This window comes from Ictidomys tridecemlineatus, unplaced genomic scaffold (assembly GCF_052094955.1).
Source record: "Ictidomys tridecemlineatus isolate mIctTri1 unplaced genomic scaffold, mIctTri1.hap1 Scaffold_69, whole genome shotgun sequence".
Taxonomy (NCBI): domain Eukaryota; kingdom Metazoa; phylum Chordata; class Mammalia; order Rodentia; family Sciuridae; genus Ictidomys; species Ictidomys tridecemlineatus.
Window position 1 is genome coordinate 575,038 of NW_027524892.1, and position 24,761 is coordinate 599,798.

The window sequence follows — 24,761 nt, forward strand, 5'->3', positions numbered from 1 at the left end:
GTAATAATTGTTTCAGGCAAAATCATCAGTAAATGCTAATGTAGCAGGTCAAAGTTTGATGAGAATTAGAATATTTAGATAGCCTCAGAGTTATTTCCCCACAAGACAGTTACTGATAACCAAGGGAAAAACAGAAAGTGTACAGAGGAGAATTTTGGCAGAGACCACCTTACTCAGGATGATGAAGTGGACACTGCCAGGAGAGGGACATGAAGATATCATGTGCATTCTGATTTGATTCATCCTATAGGTGTGGTATCCCTGCCCATCACGACCTGGATGCCATCATGGAGAAACATCAGAGAAGTTAAGTTGAGGGACATTCTACAAAATAAATGACTTACACTCTTCAAACACACTGAGGTAATGGAAGGTTAAAAAAAGGCTGGAGGACCACTCTAGATTGGAAAAGACTTAAAAGATATAACTACATGAAGTTTTTATCCTGGATAGAAATCTGACCTGGAGATATTAATCAAATCTTAAAAAGTCTGCAGATTAGATAATTATGTTTTCATGCTAATTTCCTGATTTTAATGCTCATGGGATACTTAAGTTTTAAGTAAGGCAGTTGAAGCATTCAAAAGTAAAAGACTTTATATCTGGAATTCACTTTGAAATGATTCAGGGGAGAGTTCATGTAGACAGATAAAGATTTGGATGTATACAATAGTAAGAAACAGAAGCAAACAAGGTAAAAATCTTATCATGCAGAAAGTGTGGTGAGGAGTATATGAGGGTTTTTTTGGTACTTTTTTTTGCAACTTTTCTGTAGGTTTAAAATTATTTCAAAATACAGTTTAAAAAAATAATGATTATCTGGGCTGGGGATGTGGCTCAAGTGGCAGCACGCTCGCCTGGCATGCATGTGGTCCAGGTTTGATCCTCAGCACCACATACAAACAAAGATGTTGTGTCTGCCGAGAATAAAAAATAAATAAATAAATAAATATTTTAAAATTCCCCCTCTCTCTAAAATAATCATCATCATCATAATCATAATCATAATCATAATAATTATTATTCTTTGTTGAATACCTGAAATGGTTTGAAGCATTAATATATATTTCAAATATAATTCCTGCTAGCACTCCAAACCTCACCCAGAGTACCATGGAGAGGCCTGGCAAGGTAGGAGAGGCAGGGGAGCAGAGAACCTTCCACTGCATGTCAGCATCACACAAGGGGCCTGCTGATGTCTGAGACCAGGACAGGAAAACAGAGACAAATCTCAGCACTGAAAATCTAGACCATAAGTAGTGAAAAGTTTATGATCCCACCTTCAAATCTTAACTTGAAATTTGTGGCGACTTGAATCCAACTAGAGGAATGACACAGAAATGACACAGCCCTGGCGCGAGCACGTGCACACACACACACACACACACACACACACACACACACACTCACACACAGACACATGAATGAGCTTAATCCAAAAGACATACTATTTTCTGGACTAGAGTAAAAAATCATTTATATCAGTCTCCAGTTTTCTTACTTCTGCCACTGCCATTCTTTCACATACGAGTTATTACTTCAACTAAAAGTTATTGGACACATGAAAAGATGATGTGATCCACTGTAAATAAATAAACAGTAAGATTATTTCTGTAGAAAACAGACCTGAAAACAGATCCAGAAAACATGACCCAGATGTTGGATTCATCAGGTATAAATCTAAAAATAACTATGATAAGTTTGAAAAGGTAGAAAATTTCAGCAGAGAAATGGAAATGATATAATTTTTAAAATTAAATTTTTAAATTTTAATTTTAAGAATTTTTAAAAAATTTAGTATACAACCAGAGATATGAAAAATTGTGTTCTATATGTGTAATAAGAATTGTAATGCATTCTGATGTCATGTATAAATAAAAAAAGAATAATGGAAAAGAAAAAAATAAGTTAACTCTGAATTTTTAACTCTGAATTTTTTTAAAGAATTTTTAAAAAAATTTAAATGTTAGAAATGAAAAACAGGATATGAGAAATGAAGAATCTTCTTGAGGGACTTAGAATGAGACTGGGTACAACAGCGGAGGGAATTGGTAGTCATGAATACAGGCTAATGGAAATTAATCAGAAATACAAAGATGAAATAGAGTTGGGGCACAGGAAAAGGACACAGCATCTGAGACCTGAGAGCACACCATTGGTTTAATGAAGCAACTGGAGTCTTAGAAAAGGAGAAGTAAGCAGAAGCAATTTTTAAAAAGTTAATGGCTAACAATTTTTCTAAATGGATAATATTAAATCATAAACCCAAGAAGCTCAAAGAACTTTAAATAAGACAAATACAAAGAAAATCATGATTCTTGTATCACAAACTATTGAAAAACAAAAACAAAGAGAAAATATTGAAAGGTACCAAAGGTAAACAGAATTATTACACATAGGAACGATGATAAGAAAAACCACTGATTTTTCCTTGTATACAATGGGGGCCAGAAGACAATGGAAAGTCACATTTAAAGTAATAGAAGAAAAAACATAATTAGGAATTCAACAGTGAAACTATCTTTTCAAAGTTAAAGCAAAATAAATTTATTTTCAGAGAGAGACAAGCAGAAAGAATTCATCCCTAGTAGATAAGTACCTTCTTACACTGTATTGGTACATTTTCTGTTACTATAATGCAATCTAAGGCAGAATAACTTTAACGGAAAGAGGTTTCATTTTGGCTCATTGTTCTATCCAAGGTCCTGCGTCTGCATCCAATAAAGACGTTCCTGCTGGTAGAGTTCCAAGGTGGTGCAGGGCATCAAATGGCAAGAACAGAATGTAGATGTATGGGGGTGTCGTCTGGCTTCCCTCCCCCTTCTTAAAAACCCACTAGAATCAATCATGGAGGATCCACCCTAATGATCTTATCTTATCTATTGCCTCCTAGAAGCCTCACCTCTAAACACCATAGTCATATGAACTTTTCACCCTCCTAAGACCTCAAACTGGAAATTATATCTCAACATGTGAACCCTTGGGAGACACACTCCAGTCACAGCAAAATCAGAGTGCCTACACTATGAGATGTTTTTGTGGCAATATATAGCGGACCTTTACAAATACTTCACAACTTTCTTTAAATCTCTTTAAAAGACAATTGATCTTTAAAACAAAAAAATAATAACTGGTTGTAGCCACTAGTGTGACAGAGCTGACTGGAAGCATCTCTTCAGAAGTTCATGTTTAGTAACGTCATGTTGCTCACTTAGAACTGGCCATGGTGGGAGGTTTTACACCATAAAGATAGTAACTGCCACAGATCAGGGATTTTGTGCTGCTGTAGAGTGAGTAGTGAAGTAGTTATCTGCACATTATTCCTTGGAGTATAGGTAGAAGTAAAGAATCTGACAACAGCACAAAGTGGGGAAGAGGAAATTAAAAGTATACTGTTGTAAGGTTCTTAATTGTTTATGAAGTACAATATTTTTTGGAGATAAACTAAATTAAAATAGGAGCTGGCAAACTTTTCTAAAAGGGCCACATAGTAAGTGAGTGGTCCATCTTCTCTGCTCACAGATCCCTGTTGCTATGCACTTGCCTACTTGCAAACCCTGGAAGTGCTCACAGGGTCACTCACAGATGTTCACACAAGCAGCAGAACTCAGTCTCAATATGCATTTCCCAGCTGGGGTCGTGCAGGTAACCCTTGCCTTCTTCATCCTGTAAACACATGTCCTCTTCATGGTTTCTACTATAAAGTCACTCTCTCTGTGTTGTCTTGTAACTAATAAATATATTGAGGAAAATACTTTGAGACTATGCAAATATTCTTGTCATTCCCAAATTTACACCCACAAATCCTAATTTCCACTGGTGAATTTTGCTTATAAAATAACTATACTGGGCTGGAGTTGTGGGTCAGTGGTAGAGCACTTGCTTAGCATGTGTGAAGCACTGGGTTCGATCCTTGGCACCATATAAAAATAAATAAATAAATAAAAATACTGTGTCCATCAACAACTACAAAAATATTTTTAAAAATTACTGTAATATTTGCCTACTAGTGATATTCTACTTCCCTCCTTTTTTTATTAATTGGAATTATTCAGTAAAGAAGAGATGTATTATCCCTTCCTTTTTTGTTCATGTCAGCATGGACTTGTGGATATTAATTTTGCTGTGGCGCCTGTATATTTTGTGGCAGACTGTTTCAACTTTGGCATTAAGAGACCCTGTGAATGGGCCTCTGTGTGTTCTGCCATGCCTAGGCCTTTCTGAAGCACTTCCTTATGTTCTGGCATTACAAATGCTCTGGGCTAATCTAGTCCTTTCCTTTCTGTGGTCCTGGAATCCACAACTTCTCTAAGGGACCTGTTCCCATGACTGGGAATACTGTGTAGAAACCAAGATGTCAGCCCTAGGTGTTTGTGGCTGCATGGGTGTTGGTGTTTATGTCCCCTCAGTGAATACAGGCAGAGCATAGAAGCAGGAAATAATCATATGTATACTAACCCCTCATCTTCATTTATTTTGGTGCCTATGTATGTATATAAATGCATCTTCCATCCACCCACCCATCTAAAACCATCAGTTCTGACAGTTACCTCCACCCTCCATCAATCAGCACAAAGTCCATTTCAGTCCTCCCTCTATTTGTGATCCCTTGTTCTGGAAGTGAGAAACTTTATCTACAACATTTTTACCAACTTGTTCAATTCTAGTATATACTTAGAGCTACTCCAACCCCCTGTGGGAAAACTGTTTACTAACTGTAGTACAACATTGGGGTGTGATGCTTTTTATCTTCAGCCTTACAGTATCCAACCAAACTGTTGTTTTACAAAGTTACTTAGGTTACCTCCTACTCCCTTCCATATTGTCATATTAATATTGTAGTACAGTCAGTCTCATATGTTACTGTTTGTATGCAGGTTGGATCCCCAACTCCTGCATTTGGTTGATGTCAATGGTTTGCTTATTTCTTGGATGTGTGGAACAATACCATGGTTCTAGCTCAGAGGAACACAAAAATCCAAGATCAGTGAGGAGCTGCTTGCTCCTTCCCGATCCTGACTTCTCATTCCATCCAATCATTCTTATTACTCTTTATCCTCCCAATCCTGGTGGCAACAAAATGCATTCATTTGCTGCACATGGTGGCCCACACCTGTAATCCCAGCGACTGGGGAGGCTAAAGCAGGAGGATCACGAGTTTAAAGCCAACCCCAGCAACTTAGAGAGGCCCTAAGCAACTTAGTGAGAAAAAATAAAAAAGGGCTGGGGATGTGGCTCAGTGGTAAAGTGGCCCTGGATTCAGTCTCTGACCCCAAACCCAAAACAACAACAAAGTAAACAGCGCATTCATTTTTGGTTCACTCTTTCTGACAATCATTGCTTCTTAATGTCTTGTATTAAGCCTGGTTCATGGTAGGTCCTCCATAATACTCAACATTAATCGTTTCCTTCAATGAATCCTGACTCTTGGAGCCCATCCCACACCTGCAGTTTCTCCTGTTCACAGTGAAGCTGGGCGCATCATTTTATTATTCCCCCAAAATGGATCTGAGGACAACCTCTGCTTTTCTCAATTGGGTCACTTATTAGATGGAAACTAGGAGCCACTCAGGAGAGCACAAAGAACCTTGTAATCTCCTTGGATGTGAAGATTCATAGATGGCTAGAACACAGCCTGATGGGAATTCTTAGGCAACATTTTCACATTCCAGCAATTTTCTTTTCTTTTTTTTTTAAATACTATCTCAAAACAACTTAGCCACATGAAATTATTTTTAAATTTCTTGAAAATTACAAGATTAAAGGGAGCAAGAATTGTACAAATATTTGCAAAACAAAAGTAATTACTAGTAAAGGTCTTGGGATTTCTATTTGTCACAAAATAACCTTTTTAATGCTCCAAGTTTTCATTTTCTCTATAATCATTGTATGATTTCTCAATGAGTGGGGAAGAAAACCACCAGAAATCAGTTGGTAAATTAAGAACAGTTGTAACTATTTGGGAAAGAAAACAAAGAGTTTTCTAAGGTCACACAGCAAGTAAGTGGCAGAGTGCTGGCAGCTGAATGTAGATCTATGTTGAAAGAGGAAATTGGCACCCAACACAATGCACTTATCATCATATCTGAAGAACTTTGCATCAAAACACAAAACTTTAGAATTGGGATATGACTGAGTCATAGGCCATATGACATTTCCAAAAGGATCATTTCATGTTTTACAAATTCTGCAAATAAAAAGATCTTCCCATATGTAAAATAAAACCAACCCCCTGAAACCTTGTTGTAAATTGACAATTAGGCCATCTCTGGAATGGGAAGCTAAAGATGGGTAGGATTATGGGTTTGAGAAGCACAGACAATATCATAGGCAACCTCAGAATGATGACGTTGAGAAAGGATCCAGACTGCAGGCTATGTTGATCAGGGGCTTCTGTAACAACTTGAGATTTGGGCTTCTGTTATAGTTTAGTTCTGGAGCCCAAAGGCTCATGTGTTGAAAGTTGGGTCCCCAGTGCAGCAGTGTTCAGAGCAGGGCCTTTGGGAAGTGAATAATCACCTATGTGTTCGTAATTTAATGGCATTTTGGGGGGGTGGTTGATGGGATGGGGCCCTCTTGTCCTGGCCCCTTCCTCACAATGCCCCCCACCCCCACCTGCTTCCTGGCTGTCATGAGATGAGCATCATCCTTCTGCAGTGCTCTTTTGCCATGGTGTTCTGCCTCACCTTAGGCCCAGAGCAGCAGAACCAGCTGCCCATGTATTGAAAACTCAGAAACTATGAGCCAAATAAGTCTTTCCTCTTTTGAGTTGTTTCTCTCAGGTATTTTTTCACAGTGGAAAGTTGACTAACAAAGCTTCTAAGTCAAGACTGACTCAGGGATCAATCCTGGCCAGGCCACTGACTGGCTACCTATCATGGGGTTGGATAACTACCCTAATCCTTCCTACTTCATCTCTGCGAGGGACATATTAACACCAAGGTGAAAGTGGAATTAAAGCTGATGTGAAATGGGAATCAGCAGGCACAGCTTCATGGCTAAGAGTGAAGAATCTGGACCCAGCTGCCAGCACTCTGCCACTTACTTGCTGTGTGACCTTAGAAAACTCATTTAACTCTCTGAGCCACCAAAAAGAGATTAGAATCTGAAATGAAGATAATAATCACAAATCATCTTTGAAATAGTGAAAATAACAGAGCAGTTATGAGAATTCAATGAAGTAAGGGAGACAGAGCCCTTAGAACTGGCAGATTCCCTCCTCTCCATAAGAGCTAGCAATGATTACCAATTATTCAACTACCAACTGGAAAATGGGGTGGGCCTGGTGGTAGAAGTAAATAGTTATGCAGGGTCCACAGCCTGATGCAGGGTTTTAGGAGCTATGTTGACTACACAGGTCAGAAGCTGAAGAGCACAGCTCCCTGCACTCCCTGTGTTCTGTGTCACGTGGTTTAACCCATGCTGGACAGGAGTCAGCCAGGGTGAAGAGGACAAGAGTGACACACTGCAGCTCAGCTGCAGAGACTGACAAGCAAAGCCCCTGACTGTGTCTGCAGACACCACACAGCAGCTAAGTCAAGACAGACCCAGGAGGCGGTCCTGGCCAGGACACTGATGGGCCACCTGTCACTGGGTTGGATAACCAGCAGTCAGCTGTGGCCTGTACTCTGTAGTCAGCTTGCTTTAAAACCTCAGGTCTACACAGAGAGAGAGAGGGAGTGATCTTTCTGGTGAAGAAGATAGATCTGAAGTGCTGGGAAGAGCCACATTTTCCGTTTCTACTGTTCATCCTCTGGCATGTTTATTTGAACTGCTCATCTTCCATGTATGCTGTATTTGATTTCAGGGAAATATCAGTAGAAAGAAAACTGACAAACCATTCTGCCCTTTTTTCTAAGCATGCATCTCTGGCTTCTTGGCACTTGACTGGGCAGGGGACGAGCCATGTGTCCTTGCCCCAGGGACACTAAGAAAGGCACCTTCCCTACTCATGCAGGACCTCACTCCAGTGGCACCTTCTCTCTCTTAACCTTTTCCTGCATCTTGAGGAAGGACGGCAGCAGCAGGTGTCCCAGAGGAGGACACCACTGCAGGCCAGATCCTCTTGCCCTCTATTCTGGAAATTTCTGAAATTGTGAGTTTCCCTATGTCCCCTATGGAGGCAAAACTTCACCTGCACTATTTACAGGTCCCTACAGGTGAGCATTCATCCCACCTGGCTGGAGGGCAGTGAGCAGCTTGTGACAGGTGCCTGTGCCCTGGTAGCTTGATGGTGTGTGCAATACTGCATCACTCTCTAAAACCCTAACCTTTATGGAGCCTGAGACATCCTGGGCCCCAGAGTGTGGACCTGGAGGAGTTACTGCTGTTGTTGCAACCCATATGCAGCTCTGGAAAACAGTCAGTGAGAAATAATTGTGGAATTATCTTTAAACTACTTTCTTCTTTTAAAACCAGAATTCGGGTATATGCTTAGCATGTGCAGGGCTCAGAGTTCAACCCCAGCATCAAACAAATGGACAAAACGAGTTAAAAAAATAAAACAAGGACTTAGGCTGAACTTTCTTTGACGTTGCTCACTCAATTCAAAATGGGAAATGATTGCACAGAAACTTCATGCAGATGTCTTCCCCTCAAGTAGCACTTGACTGGGTCTGTACTCTGTGGTCAGCTTGTTTCAAAACCTTAGGTCTACACAGAGAGAGAGCAATCTTTTGTGTGAACGAGAGGCTAGAATCTGAAGCACCCATACAAGGCTTATGGAAAATGCCCAGCGGGGGATACCTGCCACCAGACACATGGTACCAAGTATACCTGCCTTCCTGTTGGTGTACACTCCCAGGAGTCCCCTTTTGGAAACCTGGCCTTCTCTGAACCCCACTAGACTGCATTTAAATGACTGCTCTATTAACTGGGAAGGAGCGTGATGTGGATCCCATTTCCTTGTGTGTAAATCAGGGAGAATACTTCCTGCCTCTCAGCACTACAGGAGTGAAATGAAGTCAGATCGTGTGCCCGACCCACAGGAGCAAGAGCTCACTGCTGTCCACGCCCGCCTTCCCTCCCACCCTTTGTTTCCTCCTCTGCTGTCTGGAGACAAGTTATAAGCAGAAAACTGAATGCTCACATTCTTCCTCATGGACACTTAGAGAGGTGCATGTGTCTGTGGTGCCTGCTTGTACACAGCAAGGTCAAGCACAACAAAGGACGAGGCCCTTGAGCCAAGCTTGAATTCAGAACCTCCAAGGAAAAGAGGTGCCCAACAGAAAGGTAAGCAGAGAGGTTCCAAGACCCAAAGAGAGCAGAGATGTCACGTAAGGTTTTCCCATAAACATTTCTATAACCAGAAATTCTCCATCCCAGCTGCACAGATGGCCAAGATTCAACTAATATAGTATCTCAGGGTTCCCAGGGGTTTCAGAACTGTAGTTCCAGTGGAGAACCGCAGTCCACAGATTGTTAGTGCACACTTCTATGGAATAGTAAATAAAAAGCTAGAGTGTAAAGGACCCGCAGTCCCAAGAATTAACCTATTTCCTCCACTTGGGCCAGGAGGGAAATGATGATGGCTTTGTGCCCCACCGGAGACCCAGGAGCCACAGTAAGCTTCTCCAGGGTCTCCTGCTCCTGCTGGCACAGCCCCTAGGCTTGCAGGAAGGGAGGGGGTCTGACTTACCCAGGGCACAGAGAGGCTGCCTGTGCCTGCCAACATCAGTGCAGTCCCTGCACCTGCCTGGGCTCGTGAGTTGCCAACAGAGAAAATGGTGCACTTTTTCTACCTCATTGACAGGAAAGGCAAGAATACACAGCACAGGTCCAGCTGTCCAGGAGTTATCAGAACAGAGGAAGGACAAACATTAATGTTTAACAGAACAATCATTATTTGCAAAGTTTGTTAAGAGTCATCAGACGTCTCCCACCTGGGGCTTTCCCATTCCTGGTCATCCTTGTCTCTTTCTTCCTTGGTGTCTCCAGCATTTGGGTGTTTCTGCACCATCAGCATTCCATCAGCTTTCACTGAAATGAAAACAAAAGGCAAGTATAATTAGTCCAGATGGGGAACTGCCTTGGAGGTTTGCCCAGTGGCCACAAGTCAGTTTGGAGACCCTTGCAGTGATAATCTTTAACTGGGGGTAGGGGGCAGTGTGGTTTGGAGGAGATTCAATGTGTTACCTGTGCAATGCTATCTCTTACTCCAGATGTTAGAAACTTTCCAAGACTCTGGGGTCCCTTTTTGGTTACCTCTCACATATTTTGTAAGAAGAGTCACATAACCAAAGTGTGAAGCATGCGGAGCAGTGGCTGCTTAGTTCTGCACATCTTATTGATACAGGGACTCCCTAAACCCTGCCCTTCCCTGTAAGCATTATTTTCTCAAATACCAGTGATGCTTTTTATAGGTGACATAGCTACAGGTGACACAGAACAGCTACTATGTTAGTCACAGAGCCTAGTCAGGAGTGGCAAAGATTTCCAGAGCAGCTCTTCCCAGGCTGTGCTGTGAAACCCTCCTATTGGTAGATGTTCATTCTGTTTTTAGAAAAACAGCCTCATTGCAGTTGGGTATGGTGGCACACGCATGTAATCCAGTGGCTCGGGAAGCTGAGGCAGGAGGATTGTGAGTTCAAGCTAGCCTCAGGAACTTGGAAAGGCCCTAAGCAACTTAGTGAGACCCTGTCTCTAAATAAAACATAAAAAATGGATGGAGATGTGGCTCTGTGGTTTAAGTGCCCTTGGGTTCACATTCTTCACATTGGGTTCAATCTCCCCCACCAAAAGCTTCATCAAGATCTAATTTATGTACAATTCATTCATGTAAATTATATAATACAGTGGTTTGAGTGAATTGAAAGTTATGCAACCATCACTACAATAAGTTTCTGTCACTCAAGCAGAAAATCCCACACCCATGAACAGTTGTTCCCTTTTCACCTGTCCCCTAGCTCCCAGCAACCAGTTACAACAGTTACTTGGGCTGGTCTCTTCTGGACACCTGGAATAGAAATGGAATCATAAAACACATGGGCTTGGGTGGCTGGCTCCTTTCAGAGAGCACGTGTTCAGGTTTTCCTGTGCTGCAGTGTGAGGGCTCCATCCTTCTCTAGGACAAAACACTTCATGGCACAGACTCACCTTGTTCCATTCCTCTATTCATCACATGGTGAATATATGGGTTGTTTCCACTTTTCAGCTGTTATGGATAATAAGCTTTGAACACATTTTGTGACTTTTTCTGTGTACATATTTTCATTTTCTTAGGTTTGCATCTAGGAATAAATGGCTGGGTCACATATTGACTCTGCATTACACTTGTGAGAAACCAGGATTGCTTTTCAATTGTGCGCCATTTTCCATTCTCACCGGTGTGAGGATTTCTGCACATATGTCCACACTTGTTATTGTCTATTTAATTATAGCTATTCTAGTGGGTGTGATGTGCTATTTCATAGTAATTTGATTCACATTTGCCAAACACTAACATGTTAATACTATCTTACAAGGAGGAAGAGAGTGGGACATGGGACCCAGGATCTAATGGGTATAGGAAATACTAGGCTGAACAAAAGCAAATGAGCTTCTTTTAGAGAGATTTTGGGGGCCCTTTAGCATACTAATGTGCAACATGAAGCTTTATGAAGGGCATAGAGCATGCAGTCTCCCCCAGATGTTTTTCTTTGTGTGTGTGTGTGTGTGTGTGTGTGTGTGTGTGTGTGTGTGTATGCGCGTACGGACACACTGGGGATTGAACCCAGGGGAGATTTACCATTAAGCAACATCCCCATCCCTTTTTCAAATTTTGAGACAGGATCTCACTAAATTGTCCAGGCTGGCCTCAAACTTGTGATCCCTCTGCTTCAGCCTACCAGGTTGCTAGGATTACTGGTATGCTTGGCCCCAGATGCATTTGACTCAGTTTTTGTTTTGATCTATTTTTGGTTTTGCAGTAATGCTGTTATCATCTTTTAGCACCATAGTGTCCCATGGAATAGAATTTGGAAATACTATCCATATATCCAAAAAGCTGACCTCACAGGGTGATATGGAGCTGAGAGTCTCTGAAGAAGCTGCATCCATATAGAAGATCTTGCAGACTGATGACTGGCTGAGCAAGAGGACTGCGATTGAGGAGAGATGGAAGATTTCAGATCGGGATCCCAAGCATCTTGGTATTTCTTAGGCTTTTTAGTAGCCACTTAATTTCAACTCCTGTATCTGCCATTATAACTTCAGATAAAACTCTCAGAATAAACTACTACGCTTTGCAGACCTATAAGAATCCACCAAGCTAAGCATGTTTAAGGTAATGGCTAAAACTACAGGAAAGATTTTCTCCCTCTGCTTATAGCCAGCCTACCTGATGATCTACCAAATGTTTGCTAAATGTATTGATTAGGACTTCCTTTGTTTTGTGGCTGTAAAAAGTTGCATGGTGGAGTATGTCATGCAATGCCACTCCCCAGACCTCAGTCACTCCTCTTTGGCTTAGAATAAACTATTTTCTTGTTTCCTTTGAAGCACAGTTGTTATTTTACATGGACAGTAGTTGCTTCATCTGCATAAAGAGGAGAAAACTCTAAGATGAAGACATTCAAAGGAGGGAACAGCAGTTTACACCACGGGCCTCATTTACCAACTCTCAAGGAGGGGAGTGCTTGATGGAAAGAAGGGCTGTTTTTTTTTTTGTTGTTGTTGTTTTTTGCATTTACCCCAGGTTCTTGATGGAGGCCTTAGGGAGTCCCACCCTTGCCCTACTCAGGGCAGCTACTGGGTCTTCGGCCACGAAGCAGCCACATCCCACAGTACCATCCATTTGTCACTCCAGCTCCTCCAGAGTCCCAAATCTGGGTGGACCTTGCTGGTTCACAAAAGTCCAGGGCAAGTTGATGATGCTGATGAACAGGAAGAGACTTTGAAGTCACCTCAGGCTCACATGCTCCAAGTTGATTAGTCTTAAATTTCTCAGACTTCAGGAAGACGATGACGCTTGCTTCTCAGGGACAATGGCATCCTAGCTGCTGTCCCTCAGATGAAGGCAAAACAGGCATCAGGTAAAATAAAGGGTTGTGTTTAAACAGTTTAAACAGTGCCCATGCTGGTCTGGGATTGGAACCACAATCTCCCTGTGCCCCACCACTTCTTTCATGGAGTGGGGGCATTCTACTTTGGAAAGAAAGAAATAGAATCCTGTTTAGTGATCCGCTTTTTATTCTAGGAATTCATTTCTAATCATTTTGCATCTGACTGTGAGAGCTTATGCCTTGTGGTCTCCAACTCATCAAGTCTTTACTTGATAGGCTCTGCTTCTTTTCTCATGTTTCCCATTATAATAAACTTAACCATTTGGGCACACTTGTATGTGCACTTAGAGTTGTACATGCAGCCTGGGGCCCTAGGAGTTAGTCCTCCTGTTGGTTTTTTGTCTGCTCCTTCTTTCTCTCGTGCAGGCGACTATGGATCACATACTTGACTTCACCAGGCCTGTCAGGAAGATCTTATGAGGCCAGTGGTGTAGACAGCAATTCTTTCAAGAAATGCTGCTTTGTTTCTACTAGATCAAAAGGAAGGTGCCTGAAAGTCATTACCAAGGATTTCTTAGACTGGAACAGCCAGACCTGACAGTGTAATCTGAACCCCACTCATAGAAGCCGGCCTCATTTACCAATTCTCAAGGAGATTTGTGCCTCCATTCAGAGCCCATGCTGACATCCAAGGCTACAAGTGCCCTTCCTTGCCATTCCACTGTGTTGCTGGGGAGGGTCCCCTATGCCATGTCTCCCCCAGGGTTTGGCTTCTGAGCATGAAGCATTATGCTGGAGTCTGGGGTCTGTGAGCCAACTATCCTGGCGTCTGAATTTCAGTTCCTTGTTTTTGGTTTCTAAGGATTTTCCTCACTTTAAATTCATATTTTAATAAAAAAGATAGTTGAGTACAGGAAGCTGAGGAAAGAGGATCACAAGTTCAAAGCCAGCCTCAGCAACTTAGTGAGATGCTAAGCAACTCAGTGAGACCCTATCTCAAAATAAAATACAATAAAAGGGATGGGAATGTGGCTCAGGGGTTAAGTTCCCCTGAGTTCAATATCTGATAGAGAGAGAGAGAGAGAGAGAGAGAGAGAGAGAGAGAGAGAGAGAGAGAGAGAAATCTACTATTAGTGGACAGCTTTTAAATTTAAGATTTCCCAGCCTGTATAGTACTCTATTAGAAATGGAGTTTGAAAATAAAATTCTGCAGTACAGTAAATGTCTCTCCACTCTCCTGAAATGTGGGATTTAAGAATTATGTTTTTGACCAAAAGAAGAGCCTAGAACCATCCCATGAATTTTTTTCTTTTTAAAATTCTTTTCATAGTTGTACACAGACAGCAAGCCTTTTATTTTATTTACTTATTTTTATGTGGTGCTGAGGATTAAACTCAGTGCCTCACACAAGCTAGGCAAGTGCTTTTCCACTGAGCTATAGCCCCAGCCCCCATGAAATGTTTTTCACAATACATTTTTCTTTTCTCACACCTTGATCCCATGCCCTTCAGAAATTGATTAGAGATTTTCTTTTGTTCCACCAAAATGCATATGTTGAAGTCTTAACACCTGAAATAGAGTGTCTTTAAAGAGATAACTAAGTTAAAACTAGGTCAGTTCCTGAACCAATAACACTGATATCCTTATAAGAAGCGGGTACAGTGGTGCAAGCCTATAATCCCAGTGACTTAGGAGGCTGAGGCAGGAGGATTTTGAGTTCAGAGCCAGCCTCAGCAACTTAATGAAGCCCTAAGCAACTCAGCAAGACTTTGTCTCTAAATAAAAACATTAAAAGGGCTGGGGATGTGGCTCAGTGATTAAGCACTCCTAATCCCCAATACCCCTCTCCCAAAAAGGAAGAGATGCAGGGAATGCATGTGCACAGAAAAAAAGGCAGAGAGAAGAGCCAACTGCCAGCCAAAGAGAGGCCTCAGGAGAAAAAACACCTACCCACACTTTGATCCTGGACTTGCAACCTCCAGAACTGTGAGAAAAAAGGTCTTGGTATTCTGTTATGGCATCCCTAGCAAACTCATTCAGGTGCCCATTTAAAAATAATCTCTGAATCATTTCTACTTGGCAGACATAAAACCTTTGAACTGTAACTCAAAGATGTATTCCATAAACAAACTAAAAGTAAAAAAGGCTGTGAAACCAAATACAAAGAAAATTGATACTGAGCATCAAGGTGACATTTGAAACAATCAAGTCTCTGGAAGCACTGTGGAAAGGCCTGTCCATTCTTCCATTGAAATAAGGGCACAGTGTCAGGGCCAGTCACCCAGCATTAGCACTTGAATTTAATTCTGTTTCTAAAAACAATTAACTTCATTAATCTCTCTCAGTATGTTTGGTGATTAATGCAGCAATAAGAAGTGACAATAATAATAATCCAAAACTGAGACAGACTAATTTTACGTTGCAATACTGCCCCAAAATATGACAGCACAGATTTATTGTGATTGTTGAATCCATGTCTCAAGAACTTTCCATTGGTAAAACTATAATGGCAGAATTATTTTCTCAGAAATCTTTGTAGAATTATTTGTCAATCTAGATATTTTTTTGAGACATTAGGAAAAAAACTTGAATTTTTGTAGTGGTGGTTGTTATTTAAACAAGAGCTTCTAATTTAAGGAAGAACTACATACCTCTCAGCATAAGTGCTATGCAGAGGAGAAGCGCATGATCCTGGGGCCAGACCCTCGAGCTCACTTCCACCCCTGCCTGCGTGTTTGTGTGCATGTATGTGCACGTGTGTGCACAGGCATCTGCATGTGTGTGAATTTGCCTAGCAAGCTGTCAAAGCTCTCTGTGCCTCAAGATCCCCCTCTGTGAAGAGAGTGTCAGTATTCCTCCTCCCACAGACAGCTGAGGACTATGTGAACTGACACCCCAGAAATACCTCCAGTAGGCCTGGAACACAGAGGTGTGTAGCTGTTAGCTAGTCTCACCACGAGGGGTCTCAGTCAGCTTTTCACTCCTGTGACAAAAGCACCTGACAAGAACAAGTTTAGAGGAGGAAAAGTTTATTTGAGGCTCACAGTTTTAGAGATCTCAGTCTCTAGATGGCTAACTCCATTCCTCAGTGCCGTCAGGGCCCAGGGTAAGGCAGCACACTATGGCAGATGGGTGTTATGGAAGAGAGCAGGTCAGGACATGACCAGCAAGGAGAGGAGGGGGGCCGTGGGGTGGAGAGAGAGAGAGAATGAACACGTGCACTCACTCCTCATGGACAAAATATAGCCCCCAAAGGCACAACCTCCAGCCACTCACCTCCTCCAGCCATACCCTACCTGCCTGCAGTCAACACCTAGTTAATCTCTATTAGGAGTTTGATCCCTTGTCATTTCACCTCTAAACTTTCTTGCATTACCTCACAAGAGCTTTTGTGGGAAAACTCCCAACTAAACCATGACAGGCAGGTTTTAAAAATTAGAATTGCGTGCTTAGAGACCTCTACAGTACTCAAATCCTTGGTGCCTGAATGTCTCCTCCCTGTGGTGACAGCATCAACCTATGACCTCCGGGTCATTGAGGAATGAAGGAGAGGCCTGCAAAATGCTTGGTCACTGTGCTGCTGCTGATCATGTAGTCAGCTGACCATCACCAGGTAGTTACCACTACCTCACCACCTAAGCAGTGAAGCTTCCAGACAATCCTGGACAATCCTCCCACTTTTTGCTTTCTTTGCTGTCAATGTTCAGGCACTGCCCTGGGCCCTCATGTGCATGGTCCCACTTCATCAGCTCCCCATGGGGCAGGGCCTGAAGCAGCAGCCACCATGCATAGGCAGCCAGCAGCAAAGAAGGATGAGACCCAGGATCTGCTCCCCAATCAGATCTTCTAATGCTGAGGATCCTTCCAAGATGCAGAGCATGGAGGCTCTTCAGTGATGTAGGCTGGGGCCTACAGGTAGGTCCAAAGTACTCTATCCCCTCCAGGAGGGAACTGTGTGAGGAAGTCACTGGCAGTTAGCTATTGGCAATGCTCAATAGCTAGCTAGAAAAATCTATAGCAGGAAAATGGAGCAGGGAAAGAGAAGGGTGTTTCCAGGGTCACTCAGTACCTGAGGAGACCTGTGAGCCCCAGTGTGGTGCCCAGCATGGAAGAGGAAGGGCTGTGGATGCACACAAATGTCCCCAAAGCACTGACTGTGGAGACTGGAGCGTGACTTAGAAGTGTTGCTGCCTTTGTTCTTGCCTGAGAAGGGCTATTGAAACATTATTCAAAGGGACGCTAATCCACTACAAGAAATGAAGATTCTGAGGATCATTCTGGTAGGAAGAACAAAAGAAAACAAAATAGAAACAAGCAGAGTGTGTAGGTTAGGATTAAACCTGATGGCTAGGGCATTGTGGTGGCAGATAAATACATGGAATCGGACCTCTCCTCTGGTATGTGAGATTGGAGGGTGAGCCTCCTGAGAGGCACGGGGCAAGGGATGCCATCTATTTTAGTCAAGAGAAATGGCTCTACTAGGAGAGAACCACTTGGCAAGAAAAAGAACCCCCTTCAATGGAAGCTCATCACCCCCAGGGCGGGAACCCTATAAAGACAAAGTGGAAAGGATAAGAGGCCAGAGGCAGAAAGAAGCTGTGGGGCACTGGGTTCTGACATCTGGACTGAGAGCACACCAGCTGTGGGGTACCTCAGACTGTAGGGATGGACAGGGGCTTTCTAGTATGTACATACACACAGGTGTAAGTGCTAAAACTTGAGCCCCCAATATGCTGCTGAACTTGCACCCCAGATGGAAGGAAGGGAAAGTGCTTCTGAGCAAGGAGAATCCACTGTGAAGGTGCTAAGGCACTCAGGCCACAGAGGGCCACTCCTTTCACTTTCCAGAGACTGTTGTGGCCCACAGGCCCTGAGGGCTTTGTCTCAGCTAGAAGGGCTAGGTGTAACTTCCATAGCTTTATACTCCATTCAGGACACAACTTTGACCTCAATGATGAACTGGGTGGGGAACTGGAAGGGGTCCCTGGTGGGCAGATAACCATGTCCCCTTCAAGCTGAGAAGTGTGAGGGTCAGCAGTGTAGGGAATCTGAAATTTAGGAAAAGAAATTAGTTCTAAAAATGCCAGGGGAATGTAGGATCCATTGCCTGGAGGTACTGGAGAAGCCCAGCAGTGAGGATTGTTGGCTGAGGCAGGAACTGTCAGGTGTTTGCCTATCCAACTCCCAGTGTCCCTTGCAATTGGTTTGGGGCCATTTAACTGGGTCCTAGACAAAGTAATGGGAAAAGTGACTGGTGGGCAGCATAGTGCTGTTCATCTCAGGACCTTAGATGTGCTATGTGGCAAAGGGGGATCAAGGCTGGGAGTAAGAGGCTGATTAGCTGATCTGATCATGAGAAGATTGCCTGCATTATCCACATGGCCCATGTGATCACAAGGGTCTTCAAACATGTAAGAGGTAGAGAAAGAGTCAGGGTTGTTGGATGTGAAGGAAGAAGGATGTAAGCAGCCACTGTGGCCTCTGCAGATGGAGAAGAGGCCACAAGGTGAGTGGGTGCCTCTGGACTCTGGGAATGGCAGGGGAACCGTTCTCCCCCGAAGCCTCCAGAAGGACCATCCCAGCTGACACCTTGACTCGTATTGGACTTCTCACCTCCAGAATCATAAGTTAATAAAGAAGTGAATTATTTTGCAGTTACTAAAACAAACACAGTGGCCTGTTTCCCACTTGACTTTAAATAAATACACTCATGTGTAATGATTTTAAGTTTACAGTGGTTTTAAACAATAACAAGGTTATTGTGTTTTGCTATAGTAGTCATAAAAACTAACCCAGTGAAGCATGCTGCTTGCGGGCCCCAAGCATGCTGACCCACACTTATCCCCCTCTGTAGTGGCTTTGCCTTGAAACAGCAGTGTCCTTCAGCAGGAGTGGTCTGGGCCTCTGTACTGTTTCTTGTAGAGGGTCGCCCAGGAAACAAATAAACCTTAATTTGTTCAGCTCACTTACTGTACTTTTTACAAAAGTGAATATCCTTTATATAAATACAAAGACTTCTGAGGTTAAGAAGGGGAAACTATTCATAAAACCAAGTCAGAACACACAGAGCACTGGCTGAAATGAAAAGGACACACATAGAAGATGTTAGAAGGGGAAAATAACCAAAGGTGGCTAGGGAACAACAGCAAAATCTAGAAAGGCTATCGTCCAGCCTGACCAGAAGCTTAACTGAAGGATATTTTCCCCTTGGCATGCTGGAACCAAAAGCACACCTCTGACCTGCATCTAGCTGAGAACATGAGGATGCTGTTGGGCAGTCTGTGACTATATGCTTAATACAATAAAAAACAATGTAGCTTCACATTTGACTCAGTAGAATGGCCTGGATAACTTGAAAACCCTCTTACAGGAAGATAATTCAGGGAGAAATGTTACCTACAACATTATAAATTCTCCCTTAACTCATGACTGACCAACTGGTTCATATTCATATATTCACTTGACTTAGTTCTATGCAGCGGGGGGTGCCTCCTACTTTTTGAAGAAAACTATATAACATTAGTAACATTCAATGCTATCATATCAGACTTATGAGACCTCACTGACACATGGCTTTGGCTCCTCTGAAAAATGGGGGCAGGAGAATGTGGCCAGCAACATGTATGTATTCACATCACTGCAAAAACCCACAGAGACTGGCAGAGATGAGTAACAGTATGGCTTTTAATCATGTCCTCCTTTTTGCTGTGGAAGGCTATTGCTGCTGTTGGGAGAAATAGCAAGGAATCTCACTACTTTTAACTTTGCTAATCCAGTTTTGCAAAACTTCTCGTAAAATAAGCATTCTTCAACCCATTTCTCTGCAAATATTTTGTAGTGGAGAACAGTGGTGGGGTCTCCAGTCACTAAATGGATTTCTTCTGCAAAGAGTTGGCAGAATGTAGTGTAGGTCATCCATCACTCTCAAGTGACGATACTTTGTATCTGAACAGAACCTTCCTTTCACACTAACCAGAAGCCTTTACAAACTGCCCCAATAAGATCACACCTTCAGAGGCAGCAACTGGCAAGTGACAGGGTCCCCTGTCTGGCTGTAAGCAGCAAAGGCCCTTCAGCCTGGTCCCCTAGTCACATACTCCAAACAGTTTAGACAGTTTTTTTTTTAAATGGCACTGTCCTCAGGGTCCCAATGATAAGGTGACTACTAATTTAATGACAGTGCCAAGTGCTTAGAACTATGCTGGCACAGTATTACACCCAGCAAATTACAGTCACCATTTCCTGCATTCCGCAACCTAAATGAGGGAAGGGGACCACATGCACCATTAGCACACAATGGAGAGGTCTCACATAGGGAAGTTGGAGGCTTACCATGCTTTGGGGAATAGAAGGTGAGAAAGGGCCTGAAGTAACTCCCAGGAGAAAGCTGTTTGTGGAGTATCTCATGCCAGGCACATTGAGATCCCTGGGATTTAAAGATATCAATAAGACCCATCCCTGGAAGCCAGGAGAAGAGAGGCAGACAGGGGGATGTAAGTGCAATAAAGAAAATAGGACTACTGTGGGGAGAGGGAAGAGGGGACCTGATCCAGAGAGCAATAAAGAAAAAACACAAAAAGAACAGCAAGATAGTCACTGTAAGAAAATTTTATTATTTCTGATTAAGGATTTAAGCACAAGTTTGTTATCCAATTTAAGCACTTAATAAAAGTGTTCCCAAAGTTTTCAAGGCAATTATTTTAATTATGAATTATGCTCTTGGCTATCTTTGATGATTATTATAGTGGCTGGCAGAATGGCTTACTCTTTGGCAACACCAGACTGAAGAACATTGAGGGCTTCCTGGGAAAAGAGGCTTGCACACAGGTCCTCTGTAAATTGGGGAGCATGCCTCCCAAGAGTACTGCAGAGCCAATATTGCAATTTCCAACTACTGTACATTCCAAGTACCTGTCTACCTAGGCCTCTGGGCTCAGAGCCCAGGGCCTTTCCTTCAACTCTGGCCAAGTCTTATTGGCCTTAAAAATCTGTGTGACAGTGACAACTACCCAAAGCACTCCTGCTAGACTTGGGTGCCACAGTTCAGAGGTGTGCCCTGAAATCCCTGGAGTTTACTGTGGTTAACTGACCTGGGGGCTTTGATCCTGAGGAGGGCAGCTGAGAGCTTGGAAGAGTCACAGCAGCAAAGGCTATGTGCTGGGACTTATCCAGAGGAAGATCTTCATGCCATCCTGGAATTTCACAGATGAGGAAATCTAAGTCCCAGAAAAATGGAGTGGCCTGTCTCCAAATTTGGAACCCAAGTTCACTGATATACAGGTGCAAATAAATTGCCTCTTCTCTTGTTAGGCATAAATAAATCATTAATTTTTTAATTCAAAAGCCTTGTAGTTTACAATTCAAGCAAAATTAGAATTCTGCATGAAAATTTCTCCCAGATTTAACATGTACACTTGATAATTATGATCTTAAAAATCTCCATATGGATATGTCTATATATGCAATTTAATTACTGCTACTTTGATTTGGTATCATTCCAGCAAATATATTTGAATGAATTCACTACCCTGGGAGAGTGGGCAGTCTCAGGAAGACTGCTGCTGCAAGGTTCTGGGGTGTCAACCCTACCATGAGGGTAAATAAAGGTGTTCCTCCCAACACAAAAGCACAGAGCTACAGGCAGCTGGGCAGGGACACCTTGCTGTAGGAATTAAAGACCAGAGCTATCCTTAAAGGGAATCCCTTCGAAAGTGGTTTTGCTTGTGTTTTGTATTTTGTTTTTCTGTGCTCCTGCTAGCACTCAGGGCACCAGGTACTCTGTCTCTTAGCAACACCTTAGCTTTTTGTTTTTGTTGTTATGAGCAAAAGCTCCCAAAGCCATTTCCATTACAGTGGGACACTTTTCTAACAGGTCCTGATAAGTCCTCTTGGAACAGTCAGCCATTTTTTTTCACTCTAGCACAAGTTGTTGCTGTTGAGAGGCTGTCGATAGTGAAGTATATTCCTGCTCTGCAGTGTAACATATTTAAAGAATTGTCCCTATTCCCTGTAATGAGGCAGAGAATTTGTGTCCTACAGTGGGAGACAGATTACGAATTCTTCACTATAGATGGCATAGATGTGTCACAAAAAAAGCTTCAGTCCTCTGAGGATTTGTCAGCATAAGATTGAGTTCTAGTACTGACATTTGCAATTAAGACCCTAAAAGAACCCCAAACCTCAATGTGACCTGTCTTATGTCACCTAAATACTTTGATCTGCTCACCAGGTGTCTTTCCATATGGATCCACTGTCCCTTGAAAGGGCAGCAGAAATGGAAATCGACCAGTCTGGAAAACATCACAGCAAACAGAACTGTGAGCAGAGAGATAGAAGGCCCCAGTGAACCCAAAGGCTGCTTAAATTCCTATATCCTAAGAAAGATGGCTCTTTCCTGGGTTTAGCTTGTTTGGCTCAGAAGATTAGCGTTTTCTTTCTTTTTTAAAAGCACATTTGAAAAAAAAAAAGCTGAACTTGAAAGAAAGTAGGGTAAGAGAAGTCATACTGAGTGAATAAGGATGAAAATGATTTCCACCCCTTTGGTTCTTTTATCAGTACCCAATGCTGTCGGGCTACAATTAATCATCCCGATATTAAAAACACAGACTCCTGTTACTCTTTAAAAAAGAAAAAAGAAAGAAAGAAAACCTGTACATTCTTAGTAAACCATAACAGCTCAAACTTTGTCTTTTGTAAAGTTGTGCAACTGGGCTTAGGCCGTGGTCATTAGCAAGCAACGGTCACAGGTAGACTACATGTCGCACTCGTCATGACAGCAGGTCTTGGCGGGCGCCAACCACAGCGGGTGGTGCAGCGGTGGAATCCCGCACAGGCCTGCGGACCGTGCCCGGGCGCCTGCACTCCCCTGCGGCGCATTTGGGCATCAGGGCTCCCAGTTCCTCCGGGGCCTCCTGCGCCCGGCGCCCCGAGAGTAAGCGGAAACCAGTCAGTACCTGCAGGCGTGTGTCCAGCTTTAGTCTGTAGTTTCCCTTCGGGAGGAGAAGACATGGTGCCACCAGAGTTCCCTGGGGCTGGGCGGCCGCGGAGGCGCGGCTGGCGGAACTGAAGGGAGTGCGTGTGTGAGAGCGAGAGTATGCGCAGGGGGCGAGCCAGCCCAGAGGGCACGCCTCCCCCCCACCACCACGGCGGGGGCGTGGCCGATGAGCGTCAATGTGGCTCGCTCTGCCCTCCTGCACCGGGCGCGCCGACGTCACTGCGGCCGCCCTGCCCCGCCGGCCTCTTGCACGCGCTTACAGAGCATGCGCAGCGGGCCGTGCCATGTTGGGGATAGTGGGAGGAGCGAACGGGAAGGAGGGCGTGGCGTTCGGTTTTAGGGGAAATAGGAGTCTTGGCTGGCTGAGGACCTGGAGAGTAGCTGGTGACTAAAAAGGGCCCAGCTTGAGAACATTCCCTCCTCCACGAAACCGCTCCGGCCGCCAGTGTCCCCACGTGGACCGCCACGCAGTGGGGAGCTGAGATCTCTCTCGTCCTGAAGTCCTCAGCTAGACCCCTGATGGGACCGGGGGTCGGATTTTGTTAAGAGACGACGCAAAGGATGAGCCTGCTCCCCAGAAGAGAAAGGCAGCGCCTGAAAAGGCTAGTTCCCAAGCGGCTGGGTGGGTGCGGCCTTGGAGCCTTGGTCTCCCTGCTGCGCGGCCTCCCGGGTCTCCCCAGCGCCCTGCAGCTCCAGGGACTCCAGGCCCGCCATCTCCGTGGCTGGATTAGCAATCAGACATGCCCAAGACGTTGGAAGGAAACACCATCACCTCTCTTGGCTGTATGTTTGTGATGACAGAAGTGTTCAAAGTGGTCAGGCACCTGGCACCTTCTTACCAGCAGTCAACCTGGTTTTCAGTCAGCTCCCCTGTGGCTTCCCCCAATTGCGAGAAAATCCCTTAGACAAGGTCACACATGACCTCCATGCTGCCAAATCCAGTGGTCACTCTTCCATTGATTCTACATGACCTCCTAGTAGTACTTTGAAGAAGCCATCAATCCTCCTGTTCAGCTTCAGGGATGCCATGTTAGTGCCTCGTCTTGCAGTTTTGGGGCCACCCTGAATGTACAGTCTAGATTTCTAAATATTTGAGTGTCCCAAGCCTCAACATTGCTTCCTGCCCCCCCCCGCCCCTTTCCCTAGGCTTAGATAGTGTCCTTGCCTGGGTTCTGCTGCTACAACAATATCTGAGAAGGGGTTAAAAAGCAGAGATTTCTTTGGCTACTGGTTCTGGAGGCTGAGAAGTTCAAAGGCACAATGATGGCATATTGGTGAAGCCTTGGTGCAGCAAACCTCAGAGTGAAAAGTAAAAGGGTGAGGAAGAGGGCTGAACTCTCCTAATGAATTCACTGTAAGGGTGACCCCGTAAAAGCAAACTTGATTCATGGGGGCATAATTCTCATGACTTAATCACTTCCTATTAAGCCCCCATCTCCTGCATTGTTGCATTCAGGATTAAGTTCAACACTTGAACCTTGGAGGAACGTGTCAAACCATAGAACATCTTGGATGTCTTCTATCACAGGCAAGCCCACGAGTATGACTTTCATCCACATGCTTACAGATCCCAGCCCTGCAAACCTATTTCTGTGTCCTTGAAGTCTTGACTGATACATTCCATTGGCTCTAAAACTCCATCAAAGAAGATGCCTCCTTCAGGGCTTCCCAGTTCTTTGTGTCAGGCTACACACACTGATGCTGGCCATATGCTGATCTTGCACTCACCCTCCATGTTTCATTATCACTAATGGGTGTGGGCCACCTTATGGTTGTGATACATTGTC

General features: G+C 43.7%; 1 long non-coding RNA gene across 1 annotated transcript in view; it reads right to left on the minus strand.

The window, feature by feature from the left end:
* Nucleotides 1–23,066, minus strand: part of LOC144374430 (uncharacterized) — a 39,483-nt gene extending 16,417 nt beyond the window's left edge. Inside the window, exons 1-2 of the long non-coding RNA XR_013433829.1 lie at nt 22,934–23,066; nt 9,882–9,978 (exon numbers count right to left, since the gene is read on the minus strand). This is a non-coding gene — a long non-coding RNA (uncharacterized LOC144374430). The remainder of the gene's footprint in view (nt 1–9,881; nt 9,979–22,933) is intronic.
* Nucleotides 23,067–24,761: the final 1,695 nt, after the last annotated feature.